Genomic DNA, 16,582 nt, shown 5'->3' with positions numbered 1-16,582 from the left:
ACAGAAGCCAGTCATAGACAAAATTAATTATGTAGGGTAAAAGTGGGCTGCACCCTAGTCTCAACGTAGAATATGATTAGTATCTTGCTAGAGCCAGTTCCTATAACACACTTGATTTCTAGTCTCAACGTAGAATATTATTAGTATCTTGCTAGAAAATTCCTATAACACTTGAATTCAGCCTCAACTTATGTTGTTAGTATCTTGCGCCGAAAACCAGACACCGACAATTTAATGTGAAAATACGTGTAACTCAGCGAACAGATTAATTTGGAAAGCCCAATATGCACATTTGGTATTTATAATACAACAGGCTGTGCTTACCTTTTTATGTTTGGACCGTCCTCTGTTCGCCTCGCCCCACGATCTCACCACAGGCCAAATCTGCCCCTCCTCAGCACACCAAAGATCCGGGTCACCGGCACCAAGTTGTTGAATTTTCCCAGTTCTTTGAATCTTTGGGCTGAAGGAAGGACAATACTCGGTGTATAAATGCTCAATCAACAATCCTTTATTTCCATACAATTTTCACACAATGAGCATAAAAACCATCATGATGGGGAGAGATGCAGAGAGGGTCACAGCAAGTCTCCAAATGGTGATGTGTTACACAGCTTCTTATACTTTTCACTGGCCCCCACCTGGTCGTAAACCTAAACATTCACACTCTCTTATCTGTCGTGGCGCCTAAGTTATGACCTTGGCTCCCTGTCTTTCTACCTCCTACAAGGGTGGGGGCACAGAATGTGGTCTGTTTCTGCTATTATTGGCACAAGGTCTTTTGCACACAACATTCTCAGAAAATGATTTAAGCAGTCTGACATGACAAGAAAACAGTGTAAAACATTCACAGCAGATAAATGGTGGCGCCCACTTGTCTAACAGAACCCAAAGGATGGTCACATTCTTTTAATCCCCAGAGATATACTGGAACATTTGTCTAACATACTACAACAATGGTCATGTTCTTTAACCTAAAAATATAAGGAGAATAATGATCTCACACTGGATAGCCCTGACCCCCACCCGACACACAATAATGCCATGAAAGCATCATTTTAAAAAGGGCTATGCAAACATGGCCAATAACTTTCATTCTAATGATGTGCAAAATGATTTGGGAACAAAACAAATCTTGCTGTTAGAAAACTTGCAGACTTCACTATATACAGTGTAGACCCTCTAAACTAAGTTTGGGGGATGTGATCTTTCAAGAAATGCAGACCAAACTGTTGTTGTTTGTTTACTTACACAGCATGTCTTGTAGAATTAACTGGAGTCACCAGCAACAGCATAGTGCAGTCATATCTCAAGTCTAATAACAGAAGACAGAAAAAGATCAGTAAAGAAACAACTTCCCCAAACCAAAGCACGAATAAAACGATAAGTAAAACAGGCTGATCTAAAGTATGATTAAAGTTCAGCCTGATTAATATAAATGTCACTGACAGTTGCTAATATATTGGAAAACCGAAATACTTACCACTGAGTTGATGTCTTTCTGTCCAACAACAGGAGTGCTGATCCCGATCCTCAAAGACAGTAAGAAGCAAGCAGAGGGAGAAAAAGCAGAACAGTTTTCAGAAACTGATTTTATCCTTAATGGCTGTGCAATTATTGTAACATAGAGATTGCTTATGTTGTTAAATAAAGGCTAGATTTGACATTAATAGATGCCACAGATGTTCAAAAGCTGCCACAAAGCATGAAAAAAAAAATGGACGTCTCCGAAAACGTCAGAGCATTTTTGCAAATATGTGATGTCTTGATAAATCGAGCAGATATTTGAACTTTACACAGCTACATTCTCGCCTGAAAATATCTTAAAAGTTTATTTTGTGACCCAGAAAAAGTAATACGTTTTTTAGCCGCGCTCCTCTGCCATTGCTGCGTTTACAAGTATGCACAGGCTCTAATGACCACCCTCCTCCTTTTCCCCAGACTACCCTTTCTGGGTCACAAAATAACCTTTTAAGATATTTTCAGGCGAGAATGTAGCTGTGTAATGCTCAAATATCTACTTAATTTATAAAAATATCACATATTTGCAAAAGTGCTTCCACGTTTTCGGAGAGCTCTGTTATCCACCAGCGCAATAGCTGACCGGGAGGTCAAGGCTTGATAGAGTCCAGGAGCACAGCTAACTCCTGGCTTATTGTTTTCAACCCCCCTGCACTCTTTTGCTACTCAGGTTAAACATTATATATATAATTAGTTAGTTAGTTAGTTATGGCTATGGATTGAAAATACCCCCCACACCCCACCCTACCCCTAACGGCTACACCTCCCGAAGAATTTTGTCTGGGCTCTTATCTCACTTTTTTATTTCAAACAATCAACAGAAAATTTCACAGACATAGTTTTATGTAAGGTTTTTAAGGCTGTGGTGTTAATTTTTAAGTAACATGAGCAGCAACGCTAGGCTAACACTAACTAGCTAGCAAGATTATAATCCTGGTGCTAAACTAAGAGACGCCACAAAATCAGTTTGAATAAGAGTAAACATTTACTCACCAAGTCAGTGTATCAGCTAAAGATCCACAGCAATGACAATAATATGTTGAGCTGAGGCTTCTCCAGGTTTGCTCAACATATTCCATAACAAATGCCGGCACCGTGAACATGCGGACTGATCCGAGAGGGAGGAGGACGGAAGTGACGTGGCATTTTCAAAACACATCTTTCATCCTTCCGCCCTCTGAAGCAAAACTTCCAGCTTAGTTAGTTTTTCTAAGTTAAGACAAGTGAAATAAATTGAGTTTATCTGCATTTTTGCATAAAAAGTACTGGTAAGTTATTTAAATGGAGTTCTAATAACAAATTGTCAAAAATTGAGTTGAGCCTATTTAATATTTAAAATGAAACCCAATATTCCATTGTACAGTGTAGGTTTCCATGTGTAATTAGTGTGTAAGAATATTGCAGAAGAAGCTTAATGTGTACTTTGTAAAAACGATGAGAAATGAAGCTGGCTGAAGAAGAAAAGATAAATGGCCCTTTTTTCAATCAATCTCTCGGCCGGCCGCTTGGCGTATGACATGTGGCGGAAGTCTCTGGTACAGAGGGCCGCCAGTTCGAATCCCTCACGAACTCATTTGCCACGGCCCTCGCTTGAGGGACAGGGGAGACACGTACGCGCGTTTCCTTTAGCTTTCACCTAGTAATCATACAGCTCGCCTTCATTTCTTTAACTACTGTGTAGCTTAACCTATACCAACTCATCATAATCACACATTTATATTCATCTCAATCTGCAGTGTAACTGTGTTGCTCTTCAATCCCTACCTCAACAATGTTGTACACTTAAAAGTATAGGAAAAGACAACACTTAACCTAAAATATTTAAGTGCAGCACTTAAGGAAATATTCATCTTGGCATTCCACCACTCATTTATTTTTAACATTTATTGTGGTTCATTTGTTTTTCATTATTCTACCTTTTGTCAAGGCAAAACTCAAGGGCTACAGACAGGACAGACTTAAAAGAAGACTTTCAACTGAAACACATTTGCGTAATGTTGCAGAGGTGGACATACAGATGAAGAAAAGAATTCTGGATATGATGGAGTCATCTGAGAGGCCAGCTTCTGAACATCACAGTAAATTATAAGTCACTCTTGAGAGACAAGTTCAGTTGCAGATGGATTTTTACTGCTAAGACAAGTCATGCATCCACCACCACAACCTTTCAACCTGCCACCACACCATGGTCTATGCATGTGCACCACCACCACACGCTGTACCTGGCTCATTTTGAGTACACTGTACAGCCTTGTTAGTTCCCAGAACTCGAAAAAAATTGAGGAAACTCGTTGCCTCAAAAAAACTAAGTAAAGCTTACTTAAGATGACTGTTAGGACAACTTACACATTGCAAGTCTGCAGTATTAAGAATAACTTGATATTTCTGACTGTACAATTTTAATTGTTTACCTACTGACAAACATTTCAAGTTCAACTAAATGAAAAAACTATTTGTGGTAACCTGAATATGATTAAAAATAATTAACAACACTTTTTGTAATGATGTTAAAATCAGCCCAACTTTTATTTTCAAACACAACAAAGTATAACAGCCAACATACTGGACACTGTTCTGCTGAACAACAACAAACGTCTTTTGAGTGTCCAGTTGAATTAATTCTACTGGCTCTCATGGTCATTTGTTATTATAGACATATTTTTCATGTTCATCCAGCTATATAGTAAATTCTATATATTGTTGAATTCTCCCAGTTCTTTGAATCTTTGGGCTGAAGGAAGGACAATACTCGGTGTATAAATGCTCAATCAACAATCCTTTATTTCCATACAATTTTCACACAATGAGCATAAAAACCATCCGGATGGGGAGAGATGCCTGAAGAGGGTCACAGCAAGTCTCAAAATGGTGACGTGTTACACAGCTTCTTATACTTTTCACTGGCCCCCACCTGGTCGTAAACCTAAACATTCACACTCTCTTATCTGTCGTGGCGCCTAAGTTATGACCTCGGCTCCCTGTCTTTCTACCTCCTACAAGGGTGGGGGCACAGAATGTGGTCTGTTTCTGCTATTATCGGCACAAGGTCTTTTGCACACAACATTCTCAGAAAATGATTTAAGCAGTCTGACATGACAAGAAAACAGTGTAAAACATTCACAGCAGATAAATGGTGGCGCCCACTTGTCTAACAGAACCCAAAGGATGGTCACATTCTTTTAATCCCCAGAGATATACTGGAACATTTGTCTAACATACTACAACAATGGTCATGTTCTTTAACCTAAAAATATAAGGAGAATAATGATCTCACAATTCCCCCTTTGATCTCTCTTTAGAGAGATCACTTACAACATACATTCTAGGGTGGAAAAGTGGTGTCAACTATTTCCCAGTCTCCTAGTATTTGTGCTTCACACAGAAACACAATTCCATCGCTGGATTTCCTCTGCGCTGTCACTTTTAGAGCTTGGCACGCTCTCTCCATCCCTCGAGTTGTCACGTCCAACGCTGCTGAAGATTTAAGGCAGAGCACGTCGTACACCTTAGTTGTCTTCCTCAATGTCAACGATGAATCTCTCATTATATTTAAAATCATGCTGTGGGAAGTCTCCTCTCAATCTCCTGGAAGCTCAGTAGCACAGTTCTCTGTGTGATGTCTGCTGTGCTGAAGATGATCTCTGATCCTCCTGAAGCCTCTCTCCTGGCCTCAGCTCCCATCTTGTGGACGATCCTCTCAGCCACTCCTTCTCGTCATGGCACCTCACGACATCCACAGATTAAAAAATAACACTCCTCTCCCCACATGGCTTCCACCATGTGTCAACTCCTCAATGAGACATGTACAAGAATGTTGCACATTCTCTCTAAAACAATCTCCAGGGTTTCCCACTTGGAGCAGCCATACTCCAACCTGTAACCCTGTGTAAAAACATTAATCAGCAGTTACATGTTCAGCTTATTCACCTCCCAGCTCCACCTGGAGCCTGTATCCTGGAAGACAAATCTGTTAAATCAAACTTCACATTTGCAACCAACTGTAGATCATAAGAGTGATAAAGTATTCAGCATAAAAGACAAGTATCATGTGCAGGTTTTCTCCAATCATTAAATCACTATTATTACCATAATTTGTCCCAAATCATGAATCATCCCAATTTATTCCACAATTTAATCTGTGACTTCCCTTAAACAATGTCACTCCACCCATTTTATCACTATGAGCTCATATTCAACTATTCCATAAACACTACATCTTATTTGTTTCCTCATGTCACTTGTCTGTTTTCTGCTGAATCCTCCACATCCACTCTTAGAAAAAACAGACATTAGGAGCACACATAGACAATCCTGGTGGTCAGGCGCAGGTCGATAGGTTCCAGAGGTGCCGTAAAAGGCCATAAAATGAAGCCTGCTGTAAAAGGAATGACACTGGTTTCAACACAGGAAATTTCTCACGTTATTCACATCGTCAAAGTAACCTTCAACATTTTCCCAACAACACAGTGTAACAGCATCATCAATCCTGTAGTAGAGAAACCAACATCAACCAATTGTTCTGTCATAAATCACATCATCAAACCACATGAAGAACTGTAATGCTGTAGAAAAGAGAATGTAAATGTTAGCGCTGCGCAGATGTATACACACTTTCTCACAGTAATCTCTGTGAGCAACACAAGCCCATGAATAACACACCCCTGGTAGATTCACAAACACAGAAAGTGGCATTTAAAAGGTTAAATCATCACGCAACCTCGGATGTTGCTGTCATCTTTCTGCTCCTGTAAAAAGAAACATATAAATTCATCCACCCTTTTGGCCTGTCTAGGTGGAGGTAAACTTTGAGTCGTGGTCAAGTCTTGTCAGCTTTTACCAGTCAGTCAGTTTGTTTTTATTTCCATTCATTCATTCATTCATCCATTCTTTCTTTCTTTGCTGATAGTGGAAACCATCGCCGCATTTGATTTCCACCCTCAGCAAAATGACGTCATTTCAAAAAGAAAAAGAAGAACTTTAGGTTGGATTACCTCGCTGAACCAGAATACCCAGAGAGAAACCACTGCAAACTAACCAGACTGTGGACTTGCACCCAGGACCTTCTTACTGTGGAGCAACAGCACTCACCACCATGCCAACAATGTAGGAAATACAGGGAAGCTATGATTTCCTGTTGAATTTTGTACAGATCTTTAAAGCCTGAGGCAATTGTGTTAAATACACCTGGGATACTTACGTAAATCCAAGGGCTGGCCCCCTTTTTCTTTTTTTTCTTTTTTTTTTTAATTTATTTTTTATTTTCAGTGTGTTCCTCCTTCAATTAAATCTCAATCACAAAAATGTGGCGCTCCGAAATAAGGCTCACACCGTTAATTCATCATTTTCACTCTGTACCACTGCTCCTTATCAGGCTGTGTGAAGCACAGTAAACAATTCAGTCGAGGCCTTGAGCCATAAACAGACATCACTCACAGACATTGTTTTCATAACCAAACTGCTTTAGACCCTGTCCCCTAAATCTACACAAATGCCCTCTGGGTGACATGAAATGCATTTAACCAATTAACAATCAATGGCTTCTTGTTGTTGTAACAAATTCTGTATTTGGACGTTTGTGTGCAGCATTTTGCGTATCAGCATAGCATTTGTTAGTAAAGCATTCTTCATTGCATCAGCATGTGTATGTGTGTATGTGAGTGTGTGTGTGTGTGGATCACTTCTCAGTGAATTGAATCAGCATTTCGATTTGTGTGCGTGTGTGTGTCATTTCTCAGTCAATCAATGAGTGCATATGTGTTCGTATGTGTGTTTCTCTTAATTCTGAGTCAGTGTATGTAGTAGAGATGGACCGATCCGATATTACGTATCGGTATCGGTCCGATACTGACCCAAATTACTGGATCGGATATCGGCGAGAAATAAAAAATGTAATCCGATCCATTAAATATCAAAAAAGCACCTCACAAAACTTGCTACGCGGCGTAACTCGGCTCATAACCGTAGCACGTAGCAGCAGTGTGCATCACGTGATAGAGCGGCTGTGTGTATTTGTAGCCTTGCTAGCAAACCAGCATTTCATCTATGAGGAAGTTTTCCCAGAGAGAAGTAAAGCAAGTGTGTAAGTTCATCTCTGAATGTCTGTAAAGCATTCCCGTTAAGCTTAACAACCATACCTGGAGCGACTGCCTCTCTCTCTCTCTCTCCTGCTGCTACTTCAATCTTGAAACTGCTTAATGATCAGCTGATCGGCTTTTCTGTCGCCAGTCCGTCTCTCTTCTTAGTTTTTGGCCCACTTCTCACCAGAAAGAGGAAACCAGCGGCTGAACAACAGCAGCACGTTTAAGCTTGATAAGCTGTTGTTAGAATTTATTTAATATTACTTTCTAGACCAGGATCTTTTTCTACGTAGCTGACGGCTGGTAATTGTGCAGGGGCGGATCTAGCAAAGTTTAGCCAGGGGGGCCGATAGGGCATGAACAGGGAAAAGGGGGCACAAAGACATACTTTTCTTTCTTATTCTCATTTAAAATGTCTAGTTTTTAATAAATAATTATCTGACTCTTACACCCAAAGTTTTAATCTTGTGTAAAATCTATAGAAGTCCATTACTGTATATAGTAACTGTTAAGTCTAATATACCCTAGTAAGCTATACTACTTTTTCCTTTGGGAAGATACCATCTGTGCAGTCTGCAATTCTGTTGAAGAAAGATGTTGAATCTATTTAATTATTCTTGAAAAATAATTTATTTTTGTGCATTTTCCCCCTGCATCAAATTAAATTTGATTACATCGATTAAGCATCATGAGGTGGAGGGTGCTTCCCTATTTTTTTTTTTTTTTTTGCTGGGAGTTTGCAACCCTATTAGTTAGGTTGCTTAAAATTTCTTCTAAGTACTCTTTAAAATACCAGAATAGGAAGGATGGAGCAGGTTTAACTTTATTAGATTGATCAGTGTTGCTGAACTATGACATATTTTGGACGCAGTGTATTTTTTACATACAGGTATAACAGAATAGCTTTAGTGTTGTTATTTATTTAAACTTGAGTATAAACTTATACAAAATGCAGCAAGATATTAAAAAAACGTTTTGTTGATTAAAAAACACACTATATCGGATTCATATCGGTATCGGCAGATATCCAAATTTATGATATCGGTATCGGTATCGGACATAAAAAAGTGGTATCGTGCCATCTCTAGTATGTAGATGTGTGTGTTTGTGTGTGTGTTTGTGTTCATCACTTTCCTGTTCTGGTGTTCTGGGTAAACCAGGGCCTGAAGCGTGCTCTGGGGTCCTGCCTCCCCCTTTCCAGTCCGTTTGCATCCCTTGCTGCTGCTGCCCAAAGTTCTGTCCATACTGGTTCTGGCCCCAATTGAGGCAGTCCTTTTCTCCAGTGTCCTGCATCTTCTCCTTGTCCAGCTCCTCCTGAGCCATGCTCAGTTTCTGCTCTGATGTCTCGAGCTCTCACTGAGGGCAGAAACCTCAGAGTCTTTTCCGTACACGTCAGATTGAAGTTTATTGATGTTTTCCTTGCTTTGCTCCACGGCCTTCTGCAGCTCTGCTGTTCGGCTCTTCTCAGAGGTCAGCTCCTGGCTGAGCCCCGACACCTGTGCCTTCAGCTTATGTTCTTCTGCTGCTTTTGTCCAATCTGAGGTGCCTCCTGACCTCAGTTACTCCTCGTGTCTCTGGCACGCCCTTTTTGCTGCCCAATCATCCGTGTTGGTCCATCACTGTCCTGCACAGTTTTAATGCAGAGTTGTTAAGGTCAGCATTCTTTTGCTCGGCCTCACTTTTCATCCGGGCTTAATAGGCGTCTCGTCACAGCTCTGTCAGCTGAAGCTGTCTGGAAATCTCCCCCGTTTAGTGAAACGGGCCTTGGATTTAACGTTCTCCGTCTCCGCTGCATGAGATCTTTTTCCTGCAGCACTGTTGACATTCTCAGGCTGTTGTTGTGGGTCCAGCTGCTGTAGCATTTGGTCAGGGTCACATCAATGATGGTAGAAGGGAGAGCAAAGATGGTAGAGGGGAGAGCAGGAGTCCAGGTCAGCCTCGGCTTTCCGGGCCGATAAAGCAGCCTGTAATTAAGCATAAAGAGAAAAAACAAAACAAAAACAGACGAACAGGAAAATGATGTTGTTTTGGCTGTGTTATTCAGAGAGGGGCCAGGCCCTGTGTCAGCCTTCTCCCCCCCTTTTTTTGTTTTTTCTCACAATATAATCAACTCCTAACCCACCAAGTTGACAGGAGAACACAGGTACACGTTAAAATTCTTAAGATCATGTTTAATAATTCAAAAAAGGAATTTTCTTTCATTCAATAATCACTTGTATTAATCAATCAGAAGAAAACATGTCACAATTTGACTCTTTTAACCACTAAATTTATTATTTCATCACTGGTTTATCATACCAGCGTCTGTCTTTTTGAAGTCAAGTTGTTGTCCTGCAACCCAGAGAGTTTAATTGTTATTAGTGGATAGACTTTATCATTTAACAACATGTGTATGTTAAGTTTTGCTGCTTTAACCTTGCTGGAAAATCTTCACGTGTTCATGAATGTAAGCTGTTTCTTCATTGCGTGTGTGTGCGTTTGTGGGTGGGTTATTTTAACTTTTTCTCCAACAAGGCATTTCTCTAATTGTGTGTGTTTTTAATTTTGTTTCCCAAATTTTGATTTCCCACCTTAAATAACAGCATTCCATGTCTTCAGCCAGGAATTAGAGCTTGCTTGTGAGATTCAGGGACACATGGTGCCAAAAACAATTCAGTGAAAAACTTGCCTGAAAATTTCCAGTGATGGTAACCGATAACTGGAGGAGAAGATGTCCTTTAAGCTTCTTTTCAGGGTGAGGACGAAGTGAGAGGTCAAGCTGTAAAATTTTGAGCCAGAGCTTGGCCTGTCTGTCGTCCCAATTTTGTTAGTCTATCCTTTTGCTGCTGTACTCAGGTTTCCAGGTTGAGAGAAATCCACCTGTATTAAGAGACTAAAACATTCATTTACTATTTTTCTTAAAACATCCATTTGGTTCATCTGCCTAGATTTTACTCTCTCTCTCTCGGTGCATCGTTCACACAGTCAGGCAGTTGCCTTTTATGGGCATGCAGATTTCCGGTCACCGACACTCACCCCCAGCAGCCGCCAAGCCATCTCTCCTATATCAAAACCCAGCCAAACATCAAACATTCACCGTAGTCATTCAAAAACTGTATCTATAATATTATAATCAACAAAATCAGCGTTTTAATTACAGGCATGTATCATTGTTTGCAAATCATACTTATAAAACTCAATAACACGCTAAACAGGAAGTCCTCTGTGGGCTTCACAGCAGCCACCTCATTTGCATGTTCACACACCGTCTAAACTAGCTCGCAGCGCGCTGTCGTCACACACAGCCTCGTTTCACACTCAACTCTCTATTATATTACAAAGACGTCTTATATTTACAATCACTCCTTCTTTATCACACAACTCCTTACTCTCCTTTGCCACAGCTGCAACCTCTAATTTTTTCTCTGGCGCACTCCCAGGTCGCATGACCTGCAGCGCCCTCAACAACTCCTCTCTCTGCTTCTCAAAAGTTTTCCACTCACCCTGCACACCCCCTTTTTCTATGTTAGACTTAGACCCCAACATTTTCACACCACTACACACCTTTAAACCCTCCAAAATGACTTCACAATTTGCAACAATTCACGACACGACCTCCTGCCGCAATTTCTGCACAACACAACCACACTTTTAGACACAAATTATTCTGTTGGCCTCCTGCCACAATTTCTGCACAACACAAACACACTTTTATACACAAATTATCCCGTTACTTTAATTGACTCCCGTACTTCAGACGAGACGCCGACTCTAACGGCGCTTTCACACAAACTACACCGTCCTATCTTTCTCTCTCTCCTTTTTTTTTTTTTTTACACCACAGAGTAATATACCCAATTCAGCCCGTCTATCTCTATGTGGCTCCAAATACCCTCTTTATTTAATTTAACACTCGTCAGGGGACAGGCAAACAACAATTTCAACCACTGAAACGAGGAATACAACCTTTTTCAACCTTTTTAACCTTATTTAACCTTATTTAACCTTTTTCTCTTACTATACTTAGAACTCAACCTTTGTTCGCAAAATGTGTCTTGTTCTATGTTCTAATCCAGAATAAAATGTAAACCCGTGATTACACAAACGTTTTCAATATTATTCTGTAGCTATGCGGGAGTCCTCAGTTCCCAAGTCACCACCTCAGCAAACCAGATGCCGCTGGACCTGACTGCGCGTCCACAGGCAGGGGGGTTGCCAACACCATGAACAAAACCAATTTCCACAGGTCCACTAGGCATCAACCTTTGATCCTAAAATGTGTCTTTGCTCTAATGTCCTCCCATTTACACATCAACCGTCACTGTCACCGTGTTCATATTTCACACAGAAACACAGCAAGCGCGTCTCATCAGCAGAAACACACACAGAAACCTCTGAGCTCACCTTTGAAAATGCAAGCGCACCATAAGCCAGACTCTATTTCACCTCTATTTCATATTCTACACTTTGGCCGCTTTTTGAAAGTTTTTCCACATTTCTTGCAACAGAAGCCAGTCATAGACAAAATTAATTATGTAGGGTAAAAGTGGGCTGCACCCTAGTCTCAACGTAGAATATGATTAGTATCTTGCTAGAGCCAGTTCCTATAACACACTTGATTTCTAGTCTCAACGTAGAATATTATTAGTATCTTGCTAGAAAATTCCTATAACACTTGAATTCAGCCTCAACTTATGTTGTTAGTATCTTGCGCCGAAAACCAGACACCGACAATTTAATGTGAAAATACGTGTAACTCAGCGAACAGATTAATTTGGAAAGCCCAATATGCACATTTGGTATTTATAATACAACAGGCTGTGCTTACCTTTTTATGTTTGGACCGTCCTCTGTTCGCCTCGCCCCACGATCTCACCACAGGCCAAATCTGCCCCTCCTCAGCACACCAAAGATCCGGGTCACCGGCACCAAGTTGTTGAATTTTCCCAGTTCTTTGAATCTTTGGGCTGAAGGAAGGACAATACTCGGTGTATAAATGCTCAATCAACAATCCTTTATTTCCATACAATTTTCACACAATGAGCATAAAAACCATCCGGATGGGGAGAGATGCAGAGAGGGTCACAGCAAGTCTCCAAATGGTGACGTGTTACACAGCTTCTTATACTTTTCACTGGCCCCCACCTGGTCGTAAACCTAAACATTCACACTCTCTTATCTGTCGTGGCGCCTAAGTTATGACCTTGGCTCCCTGTCTTTCTACCTCCTACAAGGGTGGGGGCACAGAATGTGGTCTGTTTCTGCTATTATCGGCACAAGGTCTTTTGCACACAACATTCTCAGAAAATGATTTAAGCAGTCTGACATGACAAGAAAACAGTGTAAAACATTCACAGCAGATAAATGGTGGCGCCCACTTGTCTAACAGAACCCAAAGATGGTCACATTCTTTTAATCCCCAGAGATATACTGGAACATTTGTCTAACATACTACAACAATGGTCATGTTCTTTAACCTAAAAATATAAGGAGAATAATGATCTCACACTGGATAGCCCTGACCCCCACCCGACACACAATAATGCCATGAAAGCATCATTTTAAAAAGGGCTATGCAAACATGGCCAATAACTTTCATTCTAATGATGTGCAAAATGATTTGGGAACAAAACAAATTTTGCTGTTAGAAAACTTGCAGACTTCACTATATACAGTGTAGACCCTCTAAACTAAGTTTGGGGGATGTGATCTTTCAAGAAATGCAGACCAAACTGTTGTTGTTTGTTTACTTACACAGCATGTCTTGTAGAATTAACTGGAGTCACCAGCAACAGCATAGTGCAGTCATATCTCAAGTCTAATAACAGAAGACAGGAAAAGATCAGTAAAGAAACAACTTCCCCAAACCAAAGCACAAATAAAACGATAAGTAAAACAGGCTGATCTAAAGTATGATTAAAGTTCAGCCTGATTAATATAAATGTCACTGACAGTTGCTAATATATTGGAAAACCGAAATACTTACCACTGAGTTGATGTCTTTCTGTCCAACAACAGGAGTGCTGATCCCGATCCTCAAAGACAGTAAGAAGCAAGCAGAGGGAGAAAAAGCAGAACAGTTTTCAGAAACTGATTTTATCCTTAATGGCTGTGCAATTATTGTAACATAGAGATTGCTTATGTTGTTAAATAAAGGCTAGATTTGACATTAATAGATGCCACAGATGTTCAAAAGCTGCCACAAAGCATGAAAAAAAAAATGGACGTCTCCGAAAACGTCAGAGCATTTTTGCAAATATGTGATGTCTTGATAAATCGAGCAGATATTTGAACTTTACACAGCTACATTCTCGCCTGAAAATATCTTAAAAGTTTATTTTGTGACCCAGAAAAAGTAATACGTTTTTTAGCCGCGCTCCTCTGCCATTGCTGGTTTACAAGTATGCACAGGCTCTAATGACCACCCTCCTCCTTTTCCCCAGACTACCCTTTCTGGGTCACAAAATAACCTTTTAAGATATTTTCAGGCGAGAATGTAGCTGTGTAATGCTCAAATATCTACTTAATTTATAAAAATAACACATATTTGCAAAAGTGCTTCCACGTTTTCGGAGAGCTCTGTTATCCACCAGCGCAATAGCTGACCGGGAGGTCAAGGCTTGATAGAGTCCAGGAGCACAGCTAACTCCTGGCTTATTGTTTTCAACCCCCCTGCACTCTTTTGCTACTCAGGTTAAACATTATATATATAATTAGTTAGTTAGTTATGGCTATGGATTGAAAATACCCCCCACACCCCACCCTACCCCTAACGGCTACACCTCCCGAAGAATTTTGTCTGGGCTCTTATCTCACTTTTTTATTTCAAACAATCAACAGAAAATTTCACAGACATAGTTTTATGTAAGGTTTTTAAGGCTGTGGTGTTAATTTTTAAGTAACATGAGCCCAGCGGCAGCAGCAACGCTAGGCTAACGCTAACTAGCTAGCAAGATTATAATCCTGGTGCTAAACTAAGAGAAGCCACAAAATCAGTTTGAATAAGAGTAAACATTTACTCACCAAGTCAGTGTATCAGCTAAAGATCCACAGCAATGACAATAATATGTTGAGCTGAGGCTTCTCCAGGTTTGCTCAACATATTCCATAACAAATGCTGGCACCGTGAACATGCGGACTGATCCGAGAGGGAGGAGGACGGTAGTGACGTGGCATTTTCAAAACACATCTTTCATCCTTCCGCCCTGTGAAGCAAAACTTCCAGCTTAGTTAGTTTTTCTAAGTTAAGACAAGTGAAATAAATTGAGTTTGTCAGCATTTTTGCATAACAAGTACTGGTAAGTTATTTAAATGTAGTTCTAAAAAGAAATAGTTAAAAATTGAGTTGAGCCTATTTAATATTTTAAATGAAACACAATATTCCATTGTACAGTGTAGGTTTCCATGTGTAATTAGTGTGTAAGAATATTGCAGAAGAAGCTTAATGTGTACTTTGTAAAAACGATGAGAAAAAAAGCTGGCTGAAGAGGAAAAGATAAATGGCTTTTTTTTCAATCAATCTCTCGGCCGGCCGCTTGGCGTATGACATGTGGCGGAAGTCTCTGGTACAGAGGGCCGCCAGTTCGAATCCCTCACGAACTCATTTGCCGCGGCCCCTCGCTTGGGGGACGGGGGGGCGCATACGCGCGCTTCCTTTAGCTTTCACCTAGTAATCATACAGCTCGCCTTCATTTCTTTAACTACTGTGTAGCTTAACCTATACCAAGTCATCATAATCACACATTTATATTCATCTCAATCTGCAGTGTAACTGTGTTGCTCTTCAATCCCTACCTCAACAATGTTGTACACTTAAAAGTATAGGAAAAGACAACACTTAACCTAAAATATTGAAGTGGAGCACTTAAGGAAATATTCATCTTGGCATTCCACCACTCATTTATTTTTAACATTTATTGTGGTTCATTTGTTTTTCATTATTCTACCTTTTGTCAAGGCAAAACTCAAGGGCTACAGACAGGACAGACTTAAAAGAAGACTTTCAACTGAAACACATTTGCGTAATGTTGCAGAGGTGGACATACAGATGAAGAAAAGAATTCTGGATATGATGGAGTCATCCGAGAGGCCAGCTTCTGAACATCACAGTAAATTATAAGTCACTCTTGAGAGACAAGTTCAGTTGCAGATGGATTTTTACTGCTAAGACAAGTCATGCATCCACCACCACAACCTTTCAACCTGCCACCACACCATGGTCTATGCATGCGCACCACCACCACACGCTGTACCTGGCTCATTTTGAGTACACTGTACAGCCTTGTTAGTTCCCAGAACTCGAAAAAAATTGAGGAAACTCGTTGCCTCAAAAAAACTAAGTAAAGCTTACTTAAGATGACTGTTAGGACAACTTACACATTGCAAGTCTGCAGTATTAAGAATAACTTGATATTTCTGACTGTACAATTTTAATTGTTTACCTACTGACAAACATTTCAAGTTCAACTAAATGAAAAAACTATTTGTGGTAACCTGAATATGATTAAAAATAATTAACAACACTTTTTCTGATGATGTTAAAATCAGCCCAACTTTTATTTTATATTTATTTTATTTATATATTTATTTGGTAGCATCCAGTCTTCCTAACATAAAAGGAAGATTTTTACAAATGTCAATAAGTGTTGGTTAATTTTCTAGTATACCCAAAATAAATTTGGAAATTTCTTCCATTCCTTGTTCTGTCTTTTACTTTTCTGGACCAAAAGTTTAAAATGTAGAGAAAAAGATTTCCAGCTATTTGATCTATTGATCTCTGACAAGCTGTCTGCCATTTCTGTTCATCTGAACAATTTGAATGAGAAAGAAAAGAAACATCAGGAGGTCAGACTCAATAATATTTTAAAAAGAACTCTGACAAGTGTGTAAAAAGGGTTAAACACATACTCTTTCTGGTATTAAGTACAACCTGATAACCCTTCCTCTTTGTCCTCTTATCTAACTTAGCACCTCCTCTCTTTCCACCTGTTTCCAGATCTACAGGT

The sequence above is a fragment of the Neolamprologus multifasciatus genome, chromosome 18 (assembly GCF_963576455.1).
Source record: "Neolamprologus multifasciatus chromosome 18, fNeoMul1.2, whole genome shotgun sequence".
Taxonomy (NCBI): domain Eukaryota; kingdom Metazoa; phylum Chordata; class Actinopteri; order Cichliformes; family Cichlidae; genus Neolamprologus; species Neolamprologus multifasciatus.
This window is presented reverse-complemented; position numbering follows the sequence as displayed.